The following is a 15,189-nucleotide window of genomic DNA, read 5'->3' as shown; positions in this document are numbered from 1 at the left end:
GGGAGGCCCGCCCCCTGCGAAACGTCATCGGCACGTCACCCCGGAGGGAAATCGCCCCTGGTTTGTAATTCACCTTCGATAGCAGCCGAGACCATTCACCCCCTTGCAGAATCACGGAGATCTGCATTAGCTGAGGACTCACGGCCCTTCAGATAAGATGATAGGAGGTTTCGCCGGACTGTGGGAAGTTTTTGGTGGAGGGAATATCTGAACCAGGTTTAATATCAACTTGCCTATGTCGTGATATCTGCTGTTTTGCGGCAGCAGTACATTGCGATACGTAATCAAACCTATAAATTACAATAATATATTTGCACTACATATAAAATGAATTGAGTAAGCAGTACGAGAAGTGAGCAAAAAATATACAGTGAGGTCGTGTGCATGGGTTCATTGTCCATTCCGAAATCTGATGCTGGAGGGGATGAAGCTGTTCCTGAAATGTTGAGTGTATGCGTACCTTGTCCTTGATGGTAGCAATGAGAAGAGGACATGTCCTGGGAGATGGGCGTCCTTAATGATGGATGTCCTTAATGATGGATGCCGCCCTCTTCAGACATTGAGTTTTGAAGATGCCCTTGAGTTTGTGTAGGAGGGAGGCGTCAGATTTTTGGATCATGGGACTCTCTTGCAGGGAAAGTGCAACCTGTACAGGGGAGGTGGTTTGCATTTGAACTGCAGAAGGACGAATATCCTAGCGGGAAGGTTTGTTAATGCTGCATAGTGGGGTTTAAATTAGAGTTGCAGGGGAATGGGAACCAGAGAGCCAGAACAGGTTGTGGAGAGAAATCAAATCGTTGAGCAGGATGTGACTAAGGTTCTGATCTGCGTATATTTCAATACAAGAAGCACGAAAGGCAGATGAGCTCAGGGCATGGATCAACACATGGAATTATGATGTAGCCATTAGTGAGACTTGGTTGCAGGAGGGGCAGAACTGGCTGCTCAATATCCCGGGGTTCCTTTGTATTGGACGCGACAGAGCGGGAGGGATTAAAGGCGGCGGGGTGGGGGGGTGTTACTAATCATGGAAAATGTCACGGCACTGCTCGTTCAGGACACACTGGTTAACTCCTCCAGTGAAGCTTTATGAGCTTTACTAAGGAATAAAAAAGGTATGGCCGCTTTAATGGGAGTATTTATAGTCCGCGGGATCTAGAGAAACAAATTTGTAGAGAGATCGCAGACTATTGCAAGAAAATGAGGTTGTTATAGTAGGCGATTTTAACTTTCCACATATTGACTGGGAATCCCATACTGTGAAATGACTAGATGGGGTAGAGTTTGTTAAATGTGTTCAGGAAAGTATGTAGACATCCCAATGATCTGCCATTAGGGAACGAGACAGCAGGTGACAAAACTTTGTGTAGGGTATCACTTTGCATTTAGTAATCACAACGTCATTAGTTTCAAAGCAAATATACAAAGAGATTGGAGAAAGGCTAATTTTGACGATATCAGAAAGGATCTGGCAAGTGTGGATTGGGACCGGCTGTTCCCTGACAAAGCCGTACTTGGTAAGTGGGAGATCTTCAGAAGTGAAATTTTGAGAGTACAAAGCTTGTATGTGCCTGTCAGAATAAAAGGAAAAGATAACAGGTTTAGGAAGCCTTGGTTTTCAAGAGATATTGAGGCCTGGTTAAGAAAGAAGATGGAAGTACATAGTAGGTGTAAGCAGGTAGGAACAAATGAGGTGCTTATGAAGTGTAAGAAATGCAAGAGAACACTTAAAGAAATCAGGAGGGTTCAAAGAAGACATGAGCTTACTCTAGCAGACAAGGTGAAGGAGAATCCTAAGGGCTTCTACAGATATGTTAAGAGCAAAATGATAGGAAGATCCTCGGGTAGATTAGAATAGTAATCTATGAATGGAGCCAAAAGATATGGGAGAGATCTCAAATGGAGTTTTTGCACCTGTGTTTACTCAGGTAATGGCCGTAGAGTCTATAAAAGTGAGGCAAAGCAGCAGTGAGGTTAAGGGCCCTATACAGCAGATTACAGAGGGGGAACTGTTTGGCGTCTTGAGGCAAATTAAGGTGGATAAGTCCCCACCGTCTGATGAGGTGTTCCCTCGGACCCTGTGGGAGGCAAATGCAGAAATCGCAGCAGCCCTAGCAGAGATATTTAAATCATCCTTAGCGACAGGGGAGGTACCAGACAATTCAAAGATAGCCAGTGTTGTTCCACTGTTTAAGAAACAGCCTAAACATAAACCAGGAAATTATAGGCTGGTGCACCTGACATCAGTGGTGGGAAAGTTATTGGAAGATATTCTGAGTGACCAGATATATGAGTATTTTGATGGGCATGGACTGATTAGGGATAGTCAGCGTGGCTTTGTGTGTGGTCAGTCATATCTAACCAATCTTAAAGAATTCTTCAAGGAAGTTACCAGGAAAGTTGATGAAGACAAGGCAGTGGATGTTGTCTACATGGACTTTAACAAGGTATTTGATAAGGTCCCGCATGGGAGGTCGGTCAGGAAAGTTGAGTCGCTCGGCATTCAAGAGGAGAAGGTAAACTGGATTTGACATTGGCTTTGTGGGGGAAGCCAGAGAGTGGTACCAGGTGGTTGCCCCTCAGACTGAAGGCCTGTGACTAGAGGAGTGCCACAGGGATTGATGCTGGGTCCATTATTGTTTGTCATCTACATCAATGTTCTGGTTGATAATGTGGTGAACTGGATCAGCTTTTGTGGATGACACCAAGATTGGTGGTGTAGTGGACAGCAAGGAAGACGCAGCAGGTTCTGGACCAGCTGGAAAAATGGGCTGAAAAAAGGCAGATGGAATTTGATGTAAACAAGTGTGAGGTGTTGCACTTCGGTAGGACCAATCAGGGTAGAGCACTGAGAAGTGCAGTAAAACAAAGGGATCTAGGAAAACAGGCCTATAATTCAAAGTTCAAAGTAAAATTTATTATCAGAGTATGTACATGTCACCACATACAATCCTGAGATTCTGTTTCCTGTGGGCATATTTAGCAAATCTATAGAACCGTAACTGTAAACGGGATCAATGAATAACAATCTGTGCAAATGCATATATAACTAAATAGCAATAAATAACAAACATGAAGTAACAAGAATAAGAGTCCTTAAATTGAGACCATTGGTTGTGGGAACGTCAGAAACAGAAAGAGTGTAGTTATCCCATTTTGTCCAAGAACCTGATGGTTGAGGGGTAGTATATGTTCTTGAACCTGGTGACGTGAGTCCTGAGGCATTGTACCCTCCTGCTGGCAGCAGCGAGAAAAGAGCATGGCCTGGGTGGTGAGGACCTTTGAAGATGGGTGCTGCTTTCCTATGGCAACGTTTCATGTAGATGTGCTCAATGGTTGGGAGGGCTTTACCCGTGAAAGTAAAAGTGATGTTGATAGAGTCATTAAGAAAGCTTTCGGCTCATTGGCCTTCATAAATCAAAGTATTGAGTACAGGTGATGGGATGCTATGTTGAAGATGTATAAGACATAGCTGAGACCTAATTTGGAGTATTGTGTGCAGTTTTGGTCACCTGCACACAGGAAAGGGTAAGATTGAAAGAGTGCAGAAGAAATTACAAATTACATTGCCAGGACTGGAGGACCTGAGTTATAAAGAAAGATTGAATAAGTTAGCGCTTTATTCTTTGGAACATAGAAGATTGAGGGGAGATTTGATACAGGAATGCAAAATTATGTGGGGTTTAGACAAAGCAGGTTTTTTCCATGGAGGTTCAGTGAGACTACAACTAGACATCATGGGCCAAGGGTGAAAGGTGAAAAGTTTAAGGGGAACATGAAGGGAAGCTTCTTCATTTAAAGGGTCATGAGTGTGTGGAACAAGCTGCCAGTGGAAGTGGTGCATGTGTATTTGATTTCAGTGTTTAAGAGAAGCTTGGGTAGGTACATGGATGGTAGGGGTATGGAGGGACCATAAGATATAGGAGCAAAAGTAGGCCATTTGGCCCATCGAGTCTGCTCCGCCATTCAATCATGGGCTGATCCAATTCTTCCAGTCATCCCCACTCCTCTACTTTTACCCCACATCCCTTGATGCCCTGGCTAATCAAGAACCTATCTATCTCTGCCTTAAATCCATCCGATGACTTGGCCGCCACAGCCACTTGTGGCAACAAATTCCACAGACTTACCACCCTCTGAATAAAGTAATTTCTCTGCATCTCAGTTCTAAATGGACATACTTCAATCCTAAAGTCGTGCCCTCCTTTCCTGGAATCCCCTACTATGGAAATAACATTGCCATATCTAATCTATTCAGACCTTTTAACATTTGGAATGTTTCTATGAGATCCCCCCTCATTCTCCGGAACTCCAGGGAATACAGCCCAAGAGCTGCCAGACATTCCTAGGATGGTAACCCTTTCATTCCTGGAATCATTCTCGTGAATCTTCGCTGAACCCTCTCCAATGTAAATGTATCCTTTCTAAAATAAGGAGCCCAAAGCTGTACACAGGACCACTCCTTGGTCTCACGAATGCCTTATAGAGCCTCAACATCACATCCCTGCTCTTATATTCTATGCCTCTAGAAATGAATGCCAACATTGCATTTGCCTTCTTCACAACTGACTCAACCTGGAGGTTAACCCTTAGAGTAACCTGCACAAGGACTCCCAAGTCCCTTTCCATCTCTGTATTTTGAATTCTCTCCCCATCTAAATAATATTCTGCCCGTTTATTTCTTCCACCAAAGTACATGATCATACACTTTCCAACATTGTATTTCATTTGCCACTTCTTTGCCCAGTCCCCTAAACTTCTAAGTCTCTCTGTAGGCTCTCTGTTTCCTGAGAACTATGGTTTGGGTGCGGGTCAATGGGAGTAGGCAGTTTAAATGGTTCAGAATGGACTAGATGGGCCAAAGGGCCTATTTCTGTGCTCTACTTTCCCATGACTATATGATGCTGGAGAGAGTAGGGCCCATGATGGAGTTGGCTGAGTTTACAACTTTCTGCAGCTTTTTCCAATTCTCTGTAGGGGCCCTTCCATTCCAGACAGTAATGCAACCATTTAGAATGCTCTCCATGGTACATCTGTAGAGTCCTTGGTGACATACCAAGGCTCCTCAAGCTTCTAGTGAAATATAGCCTTGGGAAATATATATTGAAGAGACCAGCATTATTGTGCACTTTGCCTCATGTAAGTTGGGCAGTGGCGTCGCAACCATTCCTCTACCTTCACAGATCTTGCTTGACCTGCTGAGCTCCTCCAGCTGATCTGACTTCTGCCCCGCTTCCTTTCCAGTCATGTTGATGGGTCTCAGTCCAAAACGTTGGTGTTCATTTGCCTCCATAGATGCAGCCTGACCTGCTAAATTCTTCCGGCATTGTGTGTGTTGTTCAAAATTTCCACCATCTGCAAAATCCCTTGTGTCTCCTCCAGCTGTTTACTTTGTTTTGCCTCAGGTTGCAGCCTTTGCTTGTGCCTCCAGGAACAAGATCTTGTCAAGCACTGAAAGACAGTAATCATGACTCAATGTGCCAATTATCCCTGACTTCACCCGATTTCACCTAACCCTTGCCAGTCCCTGTCGCATCCTCCTTTTCACCTCTTTGTATTGAGGCCTAAGCAAGATCTCGACATGAAATATCAATTATCCCCATACCTCCACAATTCTGCCTGATCCACCAAATCCTCCATGTATTTGTTTTATGATCACAATTCAGAGATTAAATGTTGAGGTGGACTCACTAAAAAAAAAACTACAGATGTTGAAACAAGAGAGGAAATACACATGGTTCCTTTGGTGCTAAAGACAAGACATCTCAATGTCTTTACAGATGATCAAGTACTGGTATGGTCACTAGTACTGAAAGAAACAAGTCAGTCAATTTCTACCACACAAAAACTACAAAGAGATAATAACTAGTAGTCAGTCTATCAGAATGAATAATGTAGGCTGAGGAGATAACATTGTTTAGCTAATTTTTCCTCCCATCTTCCAGTGAAAATTAGCACCTGACCATATTGAAAGATTGTGCTGAACTATCAGAGGTACAATCTTATAGTCTTCAATGAACAGCTCTAACACTGGACAGTGCCTGACATGTCAAATCAGGACCAAAATATCAGAGAAATAAAAACAGAAAATTCTAGAAATACTCAGTGTCTATTAAAAGAGAAGCAGAGTTAATGTTCCAGTATCTTCTGTTTTTATTTTAGAGACATATCCAGTCTCTTCAGTTTTTTTTTGCCTTTTTATGAAGGAAGAGGACTTTCGATCTATACTCACAATGACATGGGTAAGGCATGCTCATTTTAAGTCCCAATCAAGCTTTCACCTGGGTAATTACTGTTCCTACATTCTGGGCTATTCTACTGACAACCCTTCTGTTTCCCTTCTCCCCTAACTGAATTCTTCCTCCACCCCATGTAATAAAACTTTGGGGCATGTCAGTTCACAGGAGCAAGAACAGGCATTTTCTTGTCTCATCCTTCACTCCAGCATCCTCCACACGTAGCAGGTCCTCCCCTGCAGATGCTGGAATTTGAAGGAATACGCAAACTACTGGACAAATTCAGCATCTGTCAAGGCAGAGGAATAGTCCCCATTTCAGTCGAAACCTTATATCCTGACTGTGAGTGTAATAAAGAAAAAAAGGGGAAGGGTTAGTCAGGGGCTGGAAGGTGATAAGTGGAAGAAAGAGTTGGATGAGATGGAGCCAGCTCATCCTGTACGATCTCTGCCTTCCTCAACATAATGCTGGCACCAGACATACCTTCTCTCCCTTTTCAATAGTCTGAAGGGACTATTTCCTCTGCAGGTATCTGGTACTCTCTTCCATTTCTATCAACACCAACAGGGCCATTAACTATTGGCACATGCACTACAGTTCTCACAGCACTCTCCACGCAACCACAAGAGCTACAACACTGGTGTTTTAGTTCTTCCCTTTCCACTATTCACTGACCCTTAACACTTCTTGCAGATGAAACAGCAGCTTGTTTGTACTATTCCCAATTTAGCATTCTGCATTCTGTGTTCTCAATGGAACAAAGAACAAATGTGGATTGGATGAATTTGCAAACACCACTGATCATCCCACATGGGTGACCTTGAACTGCCTATTGCCTGACACTTTAATTTTTATCTGTCTCCCACTCTGACCTCCTTCCCTGTCCCAGTGAAGACCAATGAAAGCTCAATGATATCTCATGTTTGCAACCCTCAAGGATTCAATAATGGATTTAATTATTTCGGTGAAAGGACATCAACCTGTAATGAGCGTTGGCTTAAAATTGATTAGATTTCAGTTATTCAGGAATAATCATTGCATTCCTTTTCAAAGCAAGTGTCCAGAATTCCCCTTTTATAGAGCCAAGGAATATACTAGAGCTTTGAGAGGTTGATCGTGGCCAGAGTCAACTCCCACCTAAGTGAGGGCCTGGTCCTGGGCCTGCTGCAATTTGCCTCTCACCACAAGAGGACAGAATCAGAATCGTGTTTAATATCGCCTGCATGTAGTATGTCGAGCAACTTTGCAGCAGCAGTACATTGCAATACATAGTAATAAAAGCTATAAGTTTCAAAAGTAAATACGTATATATTAAAAATGAATAAGCAGTACAAAAAGACAGGGAAAAGAAAATACTGAGGTAGTGTAGATGGGTTCATTGTCTGTTCAGATATCTCAAAGCAGAGGGGAAGAAACTTTCTGAAAAGTTGAGTGTGCGTCTTTAGGCTCCTGTTCCTCCTCCTTGATGGTATCACAACCGTGGACTCTGCTGTGAGGTCTATGTGTCTGTGCAGGCAGACTGCAAAACAGCTTCGACTGCAGCTAATTAGTGTTTCATTATAGTTGTATTTAATTCCCTTCTTTTCGTTCCAGTCTTTCCAAGACTTGACCAAAAGCACAACAATATTTACACTCCCTGCATACAGTCATCCTTTTCCAGGAAAGAAGATTATCATTTCAAATAATGCTGTAAGACAGCGGTGTTCATTCAGTATTTAGTTAATGCTTCCAGCCACAGTGTTGGCATTTAACATTCAGTTCAAGAGTTTTAGTTAATGACCCTGTTGGTGTAGCATTTATTGTTTTTCTTTTCCTTTAAATTCTGCACCAGTTCTCAATAAAGACAGCAAATCGTTGACCTGCTTCAGTGTCTGTCTCTGCACTTGGGCTATATCCGAACATTTTGGCAGCAAGGCTCTACCATGACAATGGACCCACCAGAGAGAGGATAGCAGCAGATCTTTGCCCTGAGATTCATTGGCCAGATAGTGGAGAAGTTAAAGGCAATCGATCTATGCTGGAGGAATTGACCAAAGCAATGCAATAGATAATCTCAGTTCAACAAGCTCAGTTTCAGCTAGAGGCACAGGTGTCATCCCCCGCAGCCGCAGTTCAGTAGCTCACTGAAGGCAATTGGACTCAGGTGGCACAGCCACAGTCTATGAGTTTACAGCCACCAGCCAGTATTTGCAGTAAGCCATTAGAGTTCTTGCAAATGCAATCCAGCAACTTTTGTCCATTCCAGTCCCATTCCCAGCATCTTGCAGATCCCCAGCGACCTTCGTCCCAGCTCTCGCGTCCACACCAGAACTGACTCCTGTGTCTGTACCAGGGCCGAGTATTTGTCCACCAGGTAGAGACTCTGGTGACCCTGATGGCTACAGGAATTTCATTACTCAGTGTGAGCTGACTCTCATCACGTAAACTGGCGTACATGGTAAATCTGCTGGATGGACCTCCACTCAGCCTATACAATGCTCTATAGGAGCAAGGCTGCCCCTCAGCCCACTCAGTTCAACATTTTGTTGAAGAGTTAAGAAGAGCTTTTGACCTTCCAGTATGGGGTCAGGAGGCTGCACATTGACTCCTCGACCTGCAAGAAGGTAGAGGGACAGTGAGGGACTATGAAATTAAATTCCACATGTTTGGGGTGGAGACAGGATGGAACGAGAGATCCCTCCTCACTGCCTTCCAGCGTGAACTGAACACGGGTCAGGGATGAGATCACTATCTGTGACAAGGAGAGTACGGATAACCTGATTAATCTGAAAAGAAGGCCACCTTCCTACCTCCACACTAGCCATATAACTGCACCATTGATCTCTTACTGAGTTTAGGGCTCCCCGGGGCTGACTCTTTCCTCTCTCATGTTCAGAAATAATGCCCACAGAAGAGTACACCAAGGAGGCATTGGCCTTAGGGTGCTGTAACTCCACTCAACCAGTTGACTTGTCTAGCTCCTGTAATCCTTCTCGTCACCATCTGAAATTCTGCCAGCAATAGCTGTGTCATTGGCAAATTTATAGATGATGTTTAAGTTGTGCCTAGCCACACAGTCAGGGGTACAGAGAGAGTAAAGCAGTGGACTAAGCATACATCTATCAGTGTTGGTTGTTAGCATATGTGCCGGCATTGAAGAGGGTCCAGAGGACCAAGATGGCACTGGCGATATACGACGATGTTTTGAGGGTGGCTCACAAAACTACTAGATATACTTATTTTGAAATATGATCACTGCAATCTGCAATGTGTAATTTCCCTTTAAAGAACGTACTTTTGAACCATCTAAATGAACTAACAATTTTACGATCTCCTGAAGGACTTGGCAGACTGACACTCAGGAATACAGGTTTGGTATCTTGAAGTGGATGAAGGTTGGTCTTCACCGGAAGAGAATACAGAAGGGACGGCTGTCGTGGACTTCAGGCCTGATTAAAATGTCAAGGCCTGAGGGTGGAAAACGATTCAGTGTTCAGTCCCACTGCTCCATGTCAGCCAGGGTCCCCCATGTTAGCTTGTCCTGTCTGTTTGTGTTTGACCCTCCGCTCTCGCTTCTCACTACTACCATTGGGTGGGAGGTACAGGAGTCCTGGGTCCCACACCACCAGGTTTAGGAGCAGTTGTTGCCTGCAGCCATCGAGCTCCTGGACCAGCTTCGCTCACTTCAGCACTGAGCTGACTCCCCAACCTTTGGATTCACTTTCGCCGACTCTGCAGCACATGTTGCCGTACGATCTGTTTGCTGATTTTTACTTTTTGCGCGATTTATTCTCTTTTGCATATTCCATACTTGCCAGTCTTTGCTATGTGTCATTTTTCCATGGACTCTATTGTATTTCTTGTTTTATGTAAGCACCTGCAAGTAAAAGAATCTCAAGGTTGTATGTGATATACATACTTTGATAATAATTTTTGTTTGTAGTTTGAGGAAGTTTACAAGAATGATCCTGAGAATGAAAAGATTAATGTACTGAATGGGAAGCTTTTGATGGCTCTGGGCTGTACTCAGTGGAGTTTAGGAGAATGGGGGGGGGGGGGAATCTCATTGAACCCTACCAAATATTGAAAGGCCCAGGTGGAGTGGATGTCCAGAGGATGCTTCCAGCAGTGGGAGACTCGAGGACCAAAGTGTACAGCCTCAGAATAGAAGGATGTCCCTTTGGAACAGAGATGAGGAGGAATTTCTTTGGTCAGAGAGTGATGAATCTCTGGAATTGATTGCCACTGATAACTGTGGAGGCTAAGCCACTGGGTGTATTTAAAACAGGGATTGATAGATTCTTGGTTAGTAAGGCTGTCAAATATATCAACCATAAATAATGGAACAAACTTGATAGGCTGAATGGTCTAAATCAGCTCCTATTTCTTATGGTCATGGTGGAATATCCTCTGCTTTTGCTATCCTAAATAACAAAATGCTGAGATTTATTTTAAGAATATTCATCTATGCCTACTATTTAAAAAGTTGGTTATGGTGGGAAGCAGCATTTAAAGCAGCTAAATTTTTGAAAGGCTTAATGGCTGCATACATGAATTTAAAGTTAATTCATAAAACTAAATTGTGGCTGATAAAACCATATTGACATTTAGATATACTCACCAGTATTTCTACCTGTAATAATCATGATGTGAGTGCTGTAAAGTAATGCAGGTGATGTAAGCAGCTCTAAAAATGACTCTTTTGCAATGGGAATCAATAATACTGCTGAGCAATCCTGCAGGAAGCAGAGAAATGGGCCACGTAGTTAAACTAGGACAAGAAAGGAGATAAGATGAAAGGGAAGGGAAGAGTAGAGATGTACCATGGATAGGTGAGAATGGGGTAGAACTTGTCAGCAAAAGTAATAAAATATTCAATACCCTTGTGCAGGAAACAATGCCAATACTGTTGTCGACAGACTGGTAAAAGAACTGAGAGAGGGTGCAAGTAGGTCTGAAGCCAGGATGCATCTCAGAAAAAGGACAAATGTAGTTTGAGCCTGTGCTCACCTTTGATCTGAAAAAAGCGGGTTGAGTTGAAAAAGTTGTTCAATTTGAGAATGAATTCAGGCAGGTATGAATGTATTGGCAAGGGAAACTCATTGGGCTTCTGTAGAAAATGGAGTACCCTCAAAACATCCTGGGATGGGAATAAAGTGTAGATGAATTTTATATCCTCCACTGCATTCATTGCTGTAACAGAAATATTTTACCACCCTTTGTCAAACTTCAACTGCTCTTGAATTCCAATTCTCCAGATTTTTTCCACTATCACTTTCCTTTGACCCTGATGTCTTTCTCTTTCTATGTTTTTATGTCTTTCTGTATCTTTCTATGTTTAACATACTTCTGTTTCTTCCCCACTCTCTCTTCTGATCTCCCCCTATCTGATTCCAAATGATCAGACCACAGCAAAGGTTTCATCATTATCCTATTATGTTCCATTATTAAGAAATTATGAGTTTGAGATAATGATAGATTTTTCCACCAATTGCACTTCAATGCCATGTTTTTGGTCAGAAATCTTCATCTCAGACTATGGAGGATTTCTCTTGCTTGAACAGTCTCAAGTGAAGACTCCTGGGCAAAGGAACAAAGGAATGTCTCTGACAGAGAGTCAAAATGCATTAAAGCATTTTATCCTTCATAATAATATAAACATTGTCACTACAAAAAGTGGAAGATTGACAATGTAAAATTAGGGGTAGACAGTGAATTAATTAGCGTTTTTTCTTACTCTTCACTATAGAAGATACAGGTAACTTTCTAGTAGTCCGTGTGAATTAAAATTGGTAGGGAGAGAGGGAGGGAGTGAATTACATTTACTAGGAATTGTGAGAGCTCGACAGCTGACAAATTACTAATGGACTCCATCTCATGATGTTAAATAAGTTATCAATAAGCTGGTTGCATGTAAATGGTTTTAACTTTAAAAACTATTTGGAGAATGTTCTATTGGATTGAAAAATGCAAATGCAAATCCTTTCTTCAAAAGGGAATGGAGCCAGAAAGCAGGAAATTATAGACTAGTTAACCCAATATCTGTCAGTAGAACAAACGTTAGAAGCTATCATTAAATCCATTATAGCAGGGCACTGATAAGAATTCAAGATAATCAGGACAAAGTCAACAGTTTTGCAAAGAGGAAACATAACAAGCAATCTATTGAAGGAATTCACAGGGCTGAGCAGCATCTGGAGCTGGACGTAGGGCTGGGAGGGATGATGAAGAATTGTAGATAGTTTGAGTCAAAACCCTGCCTCAGGACCCATAAAACAGGAGTAAATTAGGCTGTTCAGCCCATTGAGTCTGCTCTGCCATTCATTCATGGCTGATTTATTTCCCCTTCCAACCCCATTCTCTTGCCTTCTCTCCCTAATCTTTGACACCCATACTAAACAAAAACCTATTCTCATAAACCTCCCCATACCCTCTCCAATGCCAGCATGTCCTTTTTTATATACAGTGCCCAAAATTGCTCACAATACCTTAAATGCCTTATAAAGCCTTAGCATTACTTCCATGCTTTTATATTCTACTCCTCTCAAAATGAATGATAACATTGCATTTGTCTTCCTTATTACTGATTCAATATGTAAGTTAATATTTAGAGATTCCTGTATGAGGGCTCCCAAACACCCTTTACCCTCCAATTTCTGAATTCTCTCCTGGTTAGAAAATAGTTCACACTCTTATTCCTTATAGAATGTATATGACTATGAACTTTTCTATGCTGTATTCCATCTGCCACTTATCTGCCCATTCTCCCAACCTGTTCTAGTCCTTCTGCAGACTCTCTGCTTCAACACTACCTGGATCTTTGTATCATCCATAAACTTAGACACAAAGCCCTCAATTCTGTCATTAAGGTCATTAACATATAATGTGAAAAGTTGCAGACCCAACACTGACCCATGAGGAACACCACTGGTCACCATTGGTCCTTCCTTCTTAACCAGTGGAGTGACATTTGTGATTTTCCAATACTCTGGAAACATTCTTGAAAGGTTACTACTTATGCTTTTACACTCTCTTCAGCTACCTATTTCAGAACTCCAAGGTATAGTATATCCAGCTTAGGTGAGTTATCCACTTTCAGGCCTTTCAACTTCCCAAGCAGTTTCTTAGCAATAATGACTACATTCAGTTTTGCACCCTGAACATTTTGGAATTCTGTTATGTTCCCAGTGTTTACTTAATGCTGTTTCTTTTGTCCACATCATTACTTCTCCAGTGTTATTTTCCAGTGGTGTAATGTGCACTCTGACCTCACTTTTATACTTAATAAATCCAAAATATATGGTATTATCTTATATTGTTGGCTAGCTTACCTTTATATTTCATCTTTTCTCCCCTTATTGGGTTAGTTGCCTTCTGTTGGTTTTAAAAACTTCCCAATCCTCTAGCTTCCCATTATTTTTTCCTATATTGGATGTGCTCTCTTTTGCTTCTTTGGCATCTCTAATTTTCCTTGTCAGCCACAGGTTCTTCATCATTCTTTTAGAATGCTTCTTCTTTGGGATGAAACGATCCTGTATCTTCCGAATTAATCCCAGAAACTCCTTATATTACTGCTCCACTGTCATTCCTACTAGGGTCCCTTTTTCTCTCATGCCTCTGTAGTTACCACCACTCAGCTGTAATACAAATATACCAATTTTAGCTCTCTTCCCCCCCCCCCCCAAATTGCAAGGTAATTTCTATCATAAGGAACTGCCTCCTAAGGGTTCCTTTATCTTAAGTTCCCAAGTCAAAATCTGGTTCATTGCACAACATCCAATCCAGAATTGTCTATTCCTTAGTGGACTTGATCACAAGCTACTCTAAAAAGCCATCTCATAGGAAATCTAAAAATTCCTTCTCTTAGAATCCGGTGCCAATGTAGTTTACCCAGTCTACCTGCATATTGAAGTCCTCAATGACCACCATGCCAATGTCTATCTTATATGCTTTGATCTACTGCTGTAATTTGTACTCCATATCTTAACTATTATTCAGGGGCTTGAATATACTGTATCTTCTATCGGGGTGTTGTTACCTTTGCAGTTTTTAAACACTACCAATGCAATTCCAAGTCTTTTTTTTAGGAGCACATACTTTGCTCATTAAAATCTGTTTGCCACAGTTTTGCCTATCCTATTTGGGTATTTTCTATATGTCGTAAAAGGTAGAAGCAATGGCAGTGCAAGGAGATTTGGTGTGCATTTACATTGATTTTTTAAATGTTGTAGACAAATGCAGAGCATAATTAACAAGGCAAGAAAAATGTTGGTTTTCATATTTAGAATGTAAAAGAGTAGAAGTCCTGCCACAGTCATAAAAAGCACTATGAGTAATACTACCAGCACATTTTAAAAAGGATATACAAACAAGAGAAAATCTGCAGATGCTGGAAATCCAACCAACACAGACAAAATGCTGGAGGAACTCAGCAGGCCAGGCTGCATCCATGGTGCTGCTATAGATGCTGCCTGGCCTGATGAGTTCCTCCAGCATTTTGTGTGTGTTGCTTAAAAAGGATATACCTGTATTTTGACAGAAGCACAGCACAGCTGTGCCAGAAAAAAACCTCCGCCTTGATTCCTTGAGTCAAATTATGAGAGTGACTACACAAACCAGCACCAAATTCTCCGGTGCTGGCAAGGCTAAAGAATAACTTGATTTATTGCATATTAACATGAGTGGTGAAGCCGTGTCAAAGGTACATCTATTGCTATGTTACAATGTTTGTGCCTGAATTGGTAAAGTAATACAAACATAACATCTCTACTTGATGCTAAGATGCTTGAACATCTCCTGTTATCAGCCAAAGGCATAGTGCTATGCTGTCGATTTGATGCAAATAATTTTTGTGACCAGCAGAAGCTTCTGAAGAATCACTGGTGAAATACAATCTAAAAGCATCAGACTAAATGGTGATGGTAGAAATCTAAAGATAGAAAATCCAAGAGGGTCAGAACTGCTGCTTCCTCAT

The sequence above is a fragment of the Hypanus sabinus genome, chromosome 5 (genome assembly GCF_030144855.1).
Source record: "Hypanus sabinus isolate sHypSab1 chromosome 5, sHypSab1.hap1, whole genome shotgun sequence".
Classification (NCBI taxonomy): domain Eukaryota; kingdom Metazoa; phylum Chordata; class Chondrichthyes; order Myliobatiformes; family Dasyatidae; genus Hypanus; species Hypanus sabinus.
This window is presented reverse-complemented; position numbering follows the sequence as displayed.